At 46.1% G+C, this 13,098-nt stretch overlaps 1 protein-coding gene across 1 annotated transcript in view; it reads right to left on the bottom strand.

Moving 5' to 3' along the window:
• The window catches only part of LOC126546189 (transmembrane protein 163a-like), a 93,780-nt gene extending 91,758 nt beyond the window's left edge, over positions 1 to 2,022 (bottom strand). The window contains exon 1 of the mRNA XM_050194334.3: positions 1,568 to 2,022. The gene's annotated coding sequence lies outside the window, so the exon portion shown is untranslated. The remainder of the gene's footprint in view (positions 1 to 1,567) is intronic.
• Positions 2,023 to 13,098: the final 11,076 nt, after the last annotated feature.

Here is a 13,098-nt window from a genome sequence, read left to right as displayed (position 1 = left end):
GAAAAGGTGGCGACAAGTAGCCTGCTTGAGCTAATCAGGTTTTACATCTATTGCAGTCTACCATTTCGCCCGTTTCTCGTTCCTTTCTCTTCATTAAAACCTATATCTCTGTATCGCACAGTTACCATTGCCTATGACGACTCCAGCTCTATCAATCTCTCCCGTTTTTTTTTTTTTTTTCACGCCAATACTCTAAACATTTCTTTTTATCTTGAGCGCTAATTGGTTAATGCTTTCATCCACGTTTCTAGATAGTGGGCGTTCTCTTCAGTTTTGCAGGGTGAATATTTTGGCATTTCATCTCAATGTGCGGAGTCAGTCTCGGCACTATTGCTGCTTGCCAAACTATATACGCGCCCTCCAACGGCCCGGCGACAGCTGTTGGAGGGCAGACCTTGGACGGAAGTGCCTCCTTTCGTGCTCACAAACGCTTCGACTTTTCACGCCCCCTGACGGTTTTGTATTATAATCGCGTAATTCATACTTAACGGCCACCACAATACATACCCCCCGACAGTGGCACCTCTGAAAATATAATTGCAGAAGCACGTCATACAGAGTGGTATCAGTCCAGTAGCACGCCGCTCGAGGCAATGTGCCGAAGCCCCTTAACTGTTGGTAATATACCGGTGTCGAACCAAAAAAAAAAAAGCGTAGCTCACGCCACAGAACAACAATTTACAAAATGATGCCGGCAATACAAAAGGGCCAGGTGGTACGAAGAAGAAGAAGAAAAAAGACATGCCTGGGAGCCGAAAGAAAGCAGTTCCGTTGCTAACGTCGAAGTTGCACTCCCGAAAGTAGCTGCCGCGCCGGTAGGAAGCACGGAAACGCCGTCTCGCACGTGTTCACGTGGCCCGCAAACTATTGCAGTTAACTGTACTAAATACGTCCGGCACCGAGTAAAGGTAGATCGTGTTATGGTGACTCATAAATGTCCAGCGATATTCTACATTGCAATTTCTGCTGATGAATGTGCAGCTGTCGCGTACACCTGGAGACGTAAGACAACGCTGTCGGTAGCAAATGGGGCACTACATGTGTGGTCACAAAGCGTGCGAGCGAAATTCTTGTGATGCCAGCGATTGGCACTAATAAAATTGCTAACCATCACGGTTGCTAAGGGCCTGCTTTTAGAAACTGATTATTTGCTAAACGAAGCAAAGTCACGTATAAGTGAAGCGCTCAAGGTGTAGTGCAGAGCAAGACAGCCTCTAGCTTTTACGTCACCATCTAAAAACGCTAGCCATGCAGGGAGCTAAAACATGCAGGGCAATGTGGAAAACAGTAAGACGCTTACTTCCCCGCTTTTTATATTGCACTATTACAGGCTTCAGCGTGTTCTACGCTGAAATAATTTATTAAGTCGTATTTAACAGCTTTCAAATGCCGTCGTAAAGCGAACATATAAACCTTTGTCCGTTGCTCACAAAAAAAAAAAGAGAGCATGCCGGTTGTTTCAAGCAGTTTCAAGACATGAAAATATAGAAAGGCTACCCAGTCGCCGCTGAAAAGTTAGGTATAGAGGTATAGCCCACGGACGACACCGAAAATCGCAAACACTTACCATAATCCGCGGCAAGTCAACTGCGTTGCACGGCATTTCTTCGCGGAAGCTTAGGCCACGCCGTCGAAGAAATTTTGCATATGGTGATTCAGTGCACAGGCAACATGCAGGCGGATATCCAGGTAGCCGGCGACTGCGAAAGTGCTTTTTCACACGCACAACAAGTGCATGGGCGTTGCCGTTCGCTCACGAACTCATGCACTGTTCACTGTATACGGTTCACTCCACGGACGCCGTAGTTGGAAGCCCGAACGTAGAAACGGCGGACGAGTTGCGCGTCAAGTTGATTTGCAGTGCTGTTTCGACGGCACCACCAAAGTCAACGCGTGACTGCCACTGTCGCCACAGTAATTACTCGTCCTTACCGCTATAATCGACTACTGCTGCCATCCTGCTATACAGCCGATTGCTCGCGCCGTGCAGTCGACACGTGTGATGCAGAAAGATGCCGTGGCATTCCAAGCACGCAGTCAGCGCGCCAGCTGTATCTGTATTCGCGCGTCATGTGTGATGGTGCTACCGAAGACCGATCACTATCTCATTTGCAGGATGCGAATGCCGGTTGACCTTAACGCAAACGTGCGCTCATTTGATCATTTTCGAAAATATTCACCATAAATGCTAAGAAGCTGCGAACATGCTTCGAAGTGGCGCGGAGATAACTCGCAAGTGATCCAGGCAGTACTGCATCCAAAGCTATGGTTTTAAAAGACAAGCCATGGAAAAACTACATTTGGTATTCATTTATTAGGCGGGAAACGCCGTGATATGTAGTATTTATCAAGAGCGTCAAAGCCAAGCGCGTAACCGGAACTGACATCTGTACCCACATTAGGGTCCTTGTAGAGCTCCCGTTGCTCAAAGCCCCGGCGACTGAAGCCGACAGTTCAATTCAATGCAGTTTATTTTTCCAGAAAATTTTCTGAAAACTTTCGGAAATTTCTCACTCGCATGTGCTTCAGAGCACCAGTTGGGCTACAGCAGCCCTGTTAAAAGCCGGGGTGACAGATCTTGTAACAGTACTTGTGATTCGGTAAAAGTGCAATGGAAATAGCATCTGAGTTACAGCAAGGTTTCACGCATAGCACTCCACGTATAGCAGCGTATACGGCACAGATAGGCATCTGCGTTCTCTCTCGCTCTCTCACGTTTAGAGTGCAGCCCTTAGGCGAACGTTCCTGCGGCGAGTGTCGGCGTAACCAAGTGAACGAGCGCAGCGAAGGATGGAAGAGCAAACGCGGAGTGCAGCGGGGGATGAAAAAGAGGAAAGCGGAGGAGGAGGGTGCAGCGGAACCACGAGGCGTAAAGCGGAGGAGGGTTTGACGAAAGCGTGAGAAGAAAAGCGCAGTGCGGTGACGATGGCTACAAGATGGCGCCAGAGTAGCGCGCGTCATCTAGGAGGTCTGTCTGCGGCGGCTGCTGCGGTGAATAGCGCCCATGCGACACCCAGGCGCTGCCTCTCGAGATCTCCAGATTAGCGAGGCATTCGCGCCACACTTCCTCCGTTTGCAACGTGCCGCGCGACACAGATTGTCCACGCCAGCCATTATATCGCGAAATGAAAACACGTATAGAGCTGCACTCAAATTTCGCATTAGGGAGTATCGTAATCGTCGCTAAATCGTTTTTTTTTCCTGCGTGTAGCGTCGGCGTGCTTCGGCCTCGGCGTCGTCGGCGTAACCGAGCGAACAAGCAGAGCGAATGATGGAAGAGCGAACGCGGAGCGCAGCGGGAGATGAAAAGCGAAGAGAGCGCAAGGAGGAAAGCGGAGGAGGAGGCTACAGGGAAAGAATGAAGCGGATAGTGGATAACCACTGAATACTAGTAAGCGCAATTCTAAGACGGGACAGAATATCGACACAGAAGCACTGGGCAAGCGCTAACTCGCAACTAAATTTTATTTTGAAGACTTCGCCTACTTAAGTTCACTGCAGACCAGGATCGCGCAAGCGCACTGCCCATCAAGCCAGCCAATGCGCACAACCTGAAGAATGTGGCAAAAAGGTACAACCTGCCTATTGTGTTGTCTGCGCCACGAGAACTTGCTGGGTTTTACCCATGCATTTCGGGACCTCCCAGGAAACCTGCCAGTGGAAAGAAGCATAACATGCCATACGTCACATGCGCCGTTGGCGTTGTGTACGAGATCCCGCTTAAGTGCGGACAGGTATATATCGGACAAAACGGCCGACGCGTCAACGATCAGGCGCGGGAACATGAGCGTTCTATAGCTAAAAAAGCTTCTTTTCATTTGCCTATGCATTGTAGGTCCAGTCCCTGTGAGCTAATTCATTCCGGTATTCGAATTCTATGCAGGAGTGGCAATACTTTGGCCAGAGAAATCATGGAAGCATATCATATTACAAAAAAAAAGTGCCTGTATTAGCGATACATCGGTTGTTTTGCGTAGCCAATAAAAGCAGTTTTTAGAAATGATGCTGTAATCTATACGCTTCTTGATATGATGCATTGGTTGGCTTGATGGGCATTGCGCTTGCGCAATCCTGGTCCGCTGTGTACTTAAGTAGCCGAAGTCCTCAGAATAAAATATAGTTGCGAGTTAGCGCTTGTCCTGTGCTTCTGTGTCTACCTTCTGTCCCACCTTATAATTGTGCTTACCAGTATTAAGTTGTTAAGCATGAACCAACTAGCGCAGCAACAAATTTCGTTAATGGAAAGTGGAGGGGGAGGGTATGGCGAAAGCGTGAGAAGAAAAGCGCAATGCCGCTCTGCGGTGACGATGGCTGCAAGATGGCGCCAGAGTAGCGCGCGTCGTCTGTTCGCCGATGACATGCGGCGAGCGCGTCCAACAATACTACGCTATATGAAAACAAAGCGCTGCATTAGCAAAGGTCTGTTTGCGACGGCTGCTATGAATCGTGCCCACACGTCGCCCACGCGTTGTCTCGCAATATCCCGATTAACGAGGCAGTCGCGCCACACGTCGCTCCGTTTGCAACGTGCCGCACGAGACAGATTGTGCGTGCCAGCCCATACACCACGAAAACAGGTATAGAGCTGCGCTCAAATTTCGCATGGGAAGTACCGTAGTCATCGGTGATTATTTTTGTTTATGCAAAAGCATTATGCACGTCAATCTGGGCCATCTGTACTGTACTCATTTTCTAACGTGAGCCGATTCAGGAGGTAGTGCAAACGGCGTGGGATGGACGGACCAATCCTCATAGCAGTGCAAGCGTATATGTGTCCTCCCTGCTGCGCTTTCTGTCGGAGCCAGCACACGTGGCACCCTATCCGGTTATGAAAAATACCCATCCTGTGGACACAAAGCCGATACTGCCTGCTCTACGCAGTTGCGCTCTACTCGTTAGCGGGCATACAAAGCCCAATGCGCCACGGACCCAATGAACAACTGGCCTCAGAAATTCGACAGATATATTATCGCAGCCATGATAAGGGACGCAAGACAATATTTCAATGGCTTCCAGGACATTGCAACATCAACGGGAATGACCACGCCGGCGAAGCCGCCCGATCTGCACATGAAATTGGTCAACGTGTCTTGATTCCGCTTTCGCGAACAAACGCTGCGACTGGGCGGCGATTGATGCCCCATGAATGTACTTTGCCCCTGTGGGATTCGAACGCTTTCACCATGTGTCGTTTGCGTTCGTTGTCTCTGGATATACGGATGCATCTACCGCCTGGGTTAACACGACGTGAACAGACCAAGCTGTACCGTCCGTGGCTAGGCGTTGCATTTACAAACTCATATGCCTTCCTTATTGGTATGGCCACCAGCCCTACGTGCGACACATGTAGCAGCGATGAGACGCTTGCACACATTACCTGTGTCTGTCCGCAGTATAGTTCCCAGAGAGTAGTGATGTGCAAAGCGCTGTACCAAGTGGACAATCGTCCACTATCAGAACTAAAAGCTTTAGGTCAGTGCTCCGAAAGAACATCCGCGCTGAAAACCTTACTGGCGTTACTAAGGTCCCTGCGGTCTACGGGACTTCAGGATAGACTTTAAGTACGCCACCCCCTACCGCTCCATAGTGTACGCGGTTTGTTTGTGCTCGTCTCTCTTTCTCTCTCTCTATCTCCCCCTTCCAATCTCTTTCTCTTTTTATCCCCTCAACCCTTCCCCCCTTGCAGGGTAGCCACACGGAACTACGTCTGGTTAACCTCCCTGCCATTATATGCATCATTTCTCTCTACTCGTTAGCGGCGCTATTGTGTAATTTAGTCTCGACTTTTACTCGCAGTAACGGCTCCAACGCGCCGCCGTTTATATGATGGTGGAGGAGAGAAATCGCGTCGTATGGCCATTGTTCAATGCAAACGACAGGTAGCCGAAACACCTGAACAACGTGAGGCATGCTGGAGTGCAGGCTGCAAAACACCGTCGTATACGGAGGCAGAGACACCTGAGCAGCGTTACGCTCGTCTAGCCTTGAGGCATGCGAGAAAGAAGCCCGTCAGCGTAAGAAAGCTGAAGCTATAGGGTGCGTTGATATCTCGTGACACTTGATGAGCATAAAAGTAATCCTTGCCGCGCTCCACAAGGCTTGAAGGAGTCGCGCTCAGGAGTTCAAGATCGCGCCGAAGACTTTAGAACCGATGACAAAAGAATTCACCCGACACTTCACGGAAAGTGATTTCGGCCATGTTTGTAGCTCGTGTGACAGAGTGTGGTTCCGATTGGAGACCAAATCTTGAGGATTAAAAGGTGTTTAATCACGCGCAACGCATTCGCTGTGCTACCGGCTGCCCATAACTGATGCTTTGCAGAGCTGGTAGCCAGATGCACGTAAGACGAACCACAGGCATCAGTAGTTCATCATACGGTCACAGGTGATCTTGGTGTACGAGAGGAAGTCGATGCGGATGTCGATATATATTGATTGTGTTGGACAACTCTGTTCGAAAAGAAAGAAACAGAGAAAGAAACGCGTTGCCAATAATATGAAACAATAATGCAACTTCGAAGCTTCATATTACATGAAAGCAGACATGCTCACATAAGTCTTGGCTCATGTTAATCAAAGAAGCAATAAAAAAATATTTGTACCAGTGATTGAAGTATGAGCGCATGTCACTATCCACCTTCAGTATTTTAGCAGCACGAGCATCGAGTGACACTGTTGCTTCTTGTGCAGCGCTTCCGGTTCACCTTCCGAGACGACCGGGGAGGAAATTCAAAATAAAAAAAAAATAGGAAAAACAGTACAGTACAAAATTCGGGGGTTTAATTATAGATATGATATCAGAGCATAAGTTTAGTTACAAGTTGAGTTACTGAAGTGTCTGGAATAATTAGAATTAACTAGAAATCACTAAGGCGACCGGGACGAAATTCAAAATAAATCAGAAAAAACTAGAATGAAAATAGTATAGCACAGAATTCAAGGGTTTCATTATAGATATGATATCAGAGCACAAGGTTAGTTACAAGTTGAGTTATTGGAGTGTCTGGAATAATTAGAAATCACTGATTGCCGTACACCAAAGCACAGAATCGTAGACTTTAGAGACCCGCCACGTAAGCACGACTTTGGCAATATTCTTGGAAACGCGGAAGTAGAAAGCGGAAGTGATGACGTCACTAATGACGTCACATACAAGAAGGTTGCATGATATTTAACCGGCTTATTAATGGAAAGCAGTTGCCTCCGCCTTCGTGCGTTGCGTTCGCCTAAAGCTAACCTATAAAAAACACCAACGCCGAGCTGCGAGTGCCATTAAGAGACCCCTCAGTCAAAGATTAGGGCCGCATACTATATTTATTTATTTATTTATTTATTTATTTATTTATTTATTTATTTATTTGCAATTTACCCGTCTGATGTAACAACTATAATACTCACTATAGCAAATCGTCACTTGTGCAATGGTTGGCGCAGGATATAGGATTTGTATTATAGCTTTTTAGCGAATTTCAGTGGCCTGTCTCGAATGGCTCAACGTTCGCTTCGAATCGGGCTTCTCTCCAGAGGATCGCTTCGCCTTTCTCCACCGTCAAGCCTAGGATTCTGTCGGAAGTAAACGTTTCGTCCCGTGGCGTTTGCCCCGTGGACGCGCTCGACTCGTTTGATCGTTTTATGTAATCGCCTGCTCAGAAACGCTGCTCTTCTTGCATAACGTTTGCAACCACCGCAGGCTCATTTTCAGCGTCGAGAGTAACCAACCTGTATACGACTGCCCAGCATAACCGAATAAGTTTTCCAAGATAAGAAGTGAGCAGGGGAGGATGCAGGGTAGCAAAAAAAAAAAAAGGGGGGGGGGGGTCATCAACAGAAATATATAATGAGGAAATGTGGAGGGGTCCAGTGAGCAACTCAATTTTGCCAGTGCGGAAATGTCGACATGTCTTAGAAGAAGGCTCATGAAAACAAAATTGGCAACCATGTGAAAGTAGTACGATCCCGTGGCAGGTGAGGGTCCTATGTACTTTTTCTGAAGAGCATGGACTAGATGCTTTTCTCGTTCTAAAACCAACAAGCTCTGCACGACGTTTAGCCCATGCGCCACGTGCCATTCTCTCGCAGTGCTGCCTCGCGAGAGCAAACGCTTAGAGAAGCTGTGTTAGGCTGCACCCCGTGCCTTCGGAATCAGCCCACATTCCCCAGCAGTCTTGCCATTTCAGTGATTTTTTCGCTAGATTTAACGACTTTTCGATCTGTTTAGCAAAAAATTTTTGTTCTATTTCGGCGACTAGAGGCATTCATTAGCGACGTGACAGAACAATGGGCGACATTATAGCGACTTCGAATTTAATAAAGCTGCATCAAAAAATGGGTTTCGAAAGACTTCCTTTTTGAAGAAAAAAAAAGAACTTTAAGAAGAGGACCAAAATTGGTTTTAGGGAACGCGGGCTTTGTTACCATAATAAAGCAGCGGTGGTTTACACTCACGGAGTCTATACGCTGCGGTTAATTGCGACGAGGGAAATTGACTTCACAATGTGCTTCCCAAATGCACGTTCCTGTTTACATTCCTTATAGAACCAGATAAATAGAGTTTCCTTAAGTACGTTCGATTGATGGACGTTCGCAAGCGTAGCGGGAGATTTCATTACCAAAACCTTTTCCAATGAATTTTACAGGGACATTTAGAGCACAGCAGATGAATAATAATACAGATCAATTGTACAAAGGCTAACGCATGTGAGAAAGGCTAGACCCATTCATGCCAATTATGAACGCACCACCTCCATTTCTCCTTACTTTTGGGCAAGCCAGTACTGCACGGAGCTTTCAGATGAATCAAGTAGAGGCAGCGTAGCATATGAGCTGTCGAAAGCTCATGTAAATTTCATTGCCGTGTTAAGAACATGGCCTAGATTCTTTTTTTCTTTAATTATGTTGTTTTACGTGCCAAAACCACTTTCTGATTATGAGACACCCCGTAGTGGAGGACTCCGGAAATTTCGACCACCTGGGGTTCTTTAACGTGCACCTAAATCTAAGTAAACGGGTGTTTTCGCATTTCGCCTCCATCGAAATGCGGCCGCCGTGGCCGGGATTCGATCCCGCGACCTCGTGCTCAGTAGCCTAACACCATAGCCACTGAGCAACCACGGCGGGTGTGACCAAGATCGTGTCGCATAATTTTAATTCTTTCACAATCACTTAAAGCTAGAAAATTTACAGCCGTAACATGGAGCAAGTGAGTGCTTGGTCCATGTTAACCTGAGGTTCACACATCTGCTAGCTTAGTGCATGTTGGCAGTAATAAAATGAAGCTTGTCAGTGCAATGTTCTGTATATGCTTCTACATTTTTGAAACAAACAGCGACCACCAACATGGAATTGTGTGTGCGTTGTGTGTTGTGTGCATGTGTGTGTTTTGTAAGTGTTGTGTGCGTTGAGGGGGGGGGGGAGGGTGGACGTGTACAATATGTCGCATGGTGAGTGTTGTTTGTTTCAAAGTGTATACGGCGCCACTGACTGGCCACATACCAACATTCTGCAGTTACCTGAAACGAAATATTCGTGTGGCTGGAACAAACATAATTTGGAAGTGGCCTCCCACACGGTACTCACATACACTGCAGGGCTTTGTTGACCACTCTTACAAATAAAAAGGTTTGTGCTTCACTGAGTTCTGTACAATCACGCTACTGTCATATGTACATTAAAGCACCAATGTTGTTTTCAGGTCAGTCGCAGCATGGCACCCTGAGAAAGGAACCAAAGTCCAGCACCCAAGCAAGCAGCACGGCCTTGAACGAAAGTTTTCTCCATAATCAGGTGTCTTCATGATTGAGTTCCAAAGCAAAAGCCAGCACCAACTTATTGCCGAGGCCACTTTGAGCTTATCTTATTTTTTTTTCGGCACCTATATGGTTTGATATATAAGCTAGTTCTCTTGCACATGTAGTAAGAAGTTCGCTGTTTCTGTTTTGTTTTCATACGGCCTATTTAGCTGTAACTTTCTCTTGCTTTAAAATAAAACACTTCTCTATTTTTGTACGACACAAACTGTAGCATGGTTCTTCTTTGTAGCCTAATTTACCACAGTGTTAGTGCTGCCACGTGCTCCTCGTCACACATATGACTCCATGAAATATCTGGTTCCTTGTTTTATCGAGAAAAAAAAAAAACACCCGTCGCGGTGGCTAAGCGGCTATAGTGTTTAGGGCCGATTTACGCTCGAGCCGCCCATCGCCGCAAGCCGCACCGCACGCTTGCGGTCGCGCGAAAAATTGCACGTATCCAGCACTTGTGCTCAAATTACCATTTACATTGTGTGCACAGTGTATACCTTACACATTGTAAACAGAAATTTGTGCACAAGTGCTGGATACGTGCAATCCTTCGCGCGACCGCACGCGTGCGGTGCGGCTCGCGGCGATGGGCGGCTCGAGCTTAAAAACGAGGTGGTGGGATCGAATCCCCGCCGCGGCGGCCGCATTTTGATGGGGGCGAAATGCAAGAACGCCTCTGTCCCATGCATTAGGGGCACGTTAAAAATCCCCTGGTGATCAAAATTAATCCGGAGTCCCCCACTACGGCGTTCCTCATAATAAAATCGTGGTTGGGCACGTACCACAGCATTCATTCATAGAAAAAAAAAAAGCGTTAGAGTGAAACAATTTTCAGGTGGGAACATTTTTGCTACGTTGCGACTCAGCTACGATGGTTAAACTAATGTCTGACTTTACACAACAGGTTCCTTTTTACATCAGGAAAGCATTCGACTGTATCTACATTTTGAAAATACTCACATCTCTTCAATGTGCGCTTCACAATACCTGGACACTGACATAATGCACACCTACCATGATGCCTCATACACACTGCACACCCACCTTGATGCTATATTGTGTCGCGAATTTGTGCTTGAATACATGGCGTGACTGATTCAAAACAAATTTACTGACAGGGTCGGGGGAGTTACGTAACTTGGCCAGCAGTGTCTATTATACGCAGAGATGTGCGTATTTATTTACTTCACTTGCCTTGCTTTGAAAGGGCATGTACTTTTTCCTGTTCTTCCTTCTCTACGTACGCATGCGATCCATGGCAAGCGGAATCTCGTCTATAGCCTGGGAAACAGACTTTTAAATTGTTATAACACCTGGAAGAAAGGCGATGCTGCTTGTTTTCTGAACCTAGTGCGCATAAACAGTTCTATTAATCTACCTGTTTTTATATTTATCTCTCCAGTGATATTTTGTTGTAAAATAAAACAAAAATTCATTTTCTTCTACAATCTCCTAAATTACAAATTATTTCTTACAACCAGTGAGAGAAAAAGTGTTGACCATGTTTAACAGCAGCTCAAGAAAACGGAGTAAAGTAAAAACGGAGATACGCACGAGCGCTACGTGTGACCTTTGTCTTTTTGCGCTGCAGTTGAACACTTTCACCTTTGAGCACAGAGCCTAACTTTAGTTTTGAGACCAGCTGCATATTTACGTCACAGTTGTTATTTTATAATGATTATGTGACGCACGATAGGAATACTCAGACATGAGAGAAGTTCACATGAAAATGGAGGCTAGAAGTGATAAAAAGTGGTCGAACAAGGAATATGGGCTGTAGTCGACGTTTCTACAAAGAAAATTCTTTTCGTGAAGGCGGCAACTGCCCTCACGAAGAGAAATGCCCTTTCAAATCGTGGCTTCAGCGACATTCCTGGTTCGCCGGTTATTCATCAAGAAAGAAAATTTTCTTTACACGTCACACTTCTGTACAGTGGAAAAGAAAAAAATGTGAAGTAACAGAAAAATATAAGCAGAAAACAGCACTTTTTCTGTGCCTCAAAATGGATAATTGTTCAACACACACATTTTCTGTAAAATAAAACTGAAATATTACTAAAATAGCAGAAATATTTTAAACAGAAAACAGAACTTTTCCTGTAATACAAAACAGATGACTATCTTTAAACACAATATTTACCTTAATGTAAAACAGAAAGAAGTTGTTAAATAACAGAAAAAGTAAAAATAGAGAACAGAGCTTTACAGAAATATTCTGGCTAGGCAGCTGCCAGAAAATTTGTTTTTTTTTTTTTTTAAGGAAAAGTTTTTTACAGCGTGGTGTCATCCTCAGAATTCATTCCAAGTGAATATGCCTCGCGAAACACCATCTGCAGTTCGTATATTGCAATATATGCGGATCCCACGTACTGTGGAAGTCGGTGTAAGCGAAGATTTCTCTGCTGTTTGCGTTGATTGGCCGTGACGTTTACGGAGAACGATTAAGTTCACCAGCGTTTAGTGCAGTAACTAGAGTGGTGATTTGATGTTAAACATTACTTGCATGCACCACTTTCGTTTGTCTAAGTGATACACAGAACACAAAGCAAGGCGTGTTTGCTTGAGGCGTTCTTGTGCGCCATTGTTCATAGACCGAGAAATTTATCACTGTCATTGCCTCACACGGCACAACGCATCGTGGTAGTAGCGTTAAACTTTACTTAAATTATGATTCTTTAAGTGCCAAGCCCACAATCCGATTAGGATGCACGTGACAGTGGGAGACTCCGTTTTAATTTTGACCACTTGGGATTCTTTAACGTGCACCTAAATCTGAGTACACGGGCGTTCTTGTATTTCGCCCCCGTCGTAATGCGGTTGTAGAGGTAGGAATCAAACCCGCGACCTCGGGCAACGCCATTGCCACAAAACCGTACTGCAGCCCGCACCGAAGTGTTGACTATTTTTCAGAAATAGCAGAAACGTGCCGCACTGTACCGTACCTTAAATTTAAGTTAATCCAGTTTGTCCGCAACTGCTGCCGTGTTTAGTAGTAGCGTTTTCTTGCCTTTTCCCTAGGGTGCCTCGATGAGGCAGCGCTGACTTCGAGGGACTCAGCTATTCCCTCTACCGCGCTCCACCATATATGCGAGCTGCTATGAGTGAAGAGCAGCGGCGTTTGTAACTGCGTCACTCGCTTCGTGACTATGTCGGGCCTACCCCTTCTCTGCCTCCTCTACCTGCCTCCTCCCTACCATGCATTTTATCTACTTCCCCTCTAAACTGATGCGCGTTTATACAAAGGTAAGCACTGGAGTTACTGCAATGCTTCTGCGGGGAGTCACGGATTTTACAGAAG

The sequence above is a fragment of the Dermacentor andersoni genome, chromosome 1 (assembly GCF_023375885.2).
Source record: "Dermacentor andersoni chromosome 1, qqDerAnde1_hic_scaffold, whole genome shotgun sequence".
Taxonomy (NCBI): Eukaryota; Metazoa; Arthropoda; class Arachnida; order Ixodida; family Ixodidae; genus Dermacentor; species Dermacentor andersoni.
Note: the sequence above shows the minus strand (reverse complement) of the source record. Positions and strands in the feature narration are given on the sequence as shown.